This window comes from Zeus faber (genome assembly GCF_960531495.2).
Source record: "Zeus faber genome assembly, chromosome: 11".
In the NCBI taxonomy this organism is placed as follows: domain Eukaryota; kingdom Metazoa; phylum Chordata; class Actinopteri; order Zeiformes; family Zeidae; genus Zeus; species Zeus faber.
The window spans coordinates 6918830-6919248 of NC_137205.1; the positions used below are offsets into that span (position 1 = coordinate 6918830).

The window sequence follows — 419 nt, forward strand, 5'->3', positions numbered from 1 at the left end:
CGCGTCTTGCACGCAAGTTCTAGGCGTTTTTGGCACGATTTCCCTCCTCCTCCCCCCCCAACCCTCACACCACCACCACCACCACCACCCAGCCCACCCCACCCCCACGAATAACGAAACGCCGTCGGCACCCGCCTTGAGTAAACCCGTCGCTGCGTGCCAACTTTACGACTGTGTCAAGAAAAGAAGAAGAAAAACCAACAACGGCCAAATGGAACCTTCCGATTTTGTCCTTTCCCCCCCCCTCTCAACGCTCCCGCGATCAACGCCTCCCGGGAGGGCGCGTTCTCCTCACTTTTCCTCGTTTTCCCCCCGACGAGCGCCTGCTCTTTCTTTCCCCGTTTTGTCTTTTCTCTTCTTTTTTTTTCCGTCGCTCCAAGGCAACTTTTTTTTTTTTTCCAGTCAAGGGTTTTGTCGAC

At 54.9% G+C, this 419-nt stretch overlaps 1 protein-coding gene across 1 annotated transcript in view; it reads right to left on the reverse strand.

Moving 5' to 3' along the window:
- rras (RAS related) overlaps positions 1 to 28 on the reverse strand; it is an 8492-nt gene extending 8464 nt beyond the window's left edge. Inside the window, exon 1 of the mRNA XM_080009097.1 lies at positions 1 to 28. This exon is cut by the window's left edge and continues 510 nt beyond it. The gene's annotated coding sequence lies outside the window, so the exon portion shown is untranslated.
- Positions 29 to 419: the final 391 nt, after the last annotated feature.